Source organism: Carlito syrichta, unplaced genomic scaffold (assembly GCF_000164805.1).
Source record: "Carlito syrichta isolate Samal-C Ts95f unplaced genomic scaffold, Tarsius_syrichta-2.0.1 Scaffold309206, whole genome shotgun sequence".
NCBI classification, from domain to species: Eukaryota; Metazoa; Chordata; class Mammalia; order Primates; family Tarsiidae; genus Carlito; species Carlito syrichta.
The window spans coordinates 74,992-75,295 of record NW_007253302.1 but is presented as its reverse complement, the minus strand read 5'-3'; the positions used below and the strand labels follow the sequence as shown (position 1 = coordinate 75,295).

Below are 304 nucleotides of genomic sequence, written 5' to 3'. Positions count from 1 at the left end.
CCTTCCGAGTAGCCGGAATTACAGGCATGCGTTACCACGCCCGGCTGATTTTTTGATTTATTGTAGAGATGAGGTCTCGCTGCCCAGGCGGGTCTCGAACCCGTGGGCTCAGGCAATCCACTCACCTCAGCCTCCCAAAGGCGCGGGATTACAGGCTGAGCCACCGAGCCCGGCTGAAGACTGTGAAATTTAAGAATTTTTATAATTAAAGAAACTTTATTTATTTATTTATTTATTTTTTGAGTTGGAGTCTCACTCTGTCGCCCAGACTGGAGTGCAGTGGCTGCTGCCGGCCACCGCAGCC

The 304-nt window shown here is 50.7% G+C and overlaps 1 pseudogene; it reads right to left on the bottom strand.

Moving 5' to 3' along the window:
* Window positions 1-304, bottom strand: part of LOC103269399 — a 22,851-nt pseudogene that overhangs the window by 20,251 nt on the left and 2,296 nt on the right.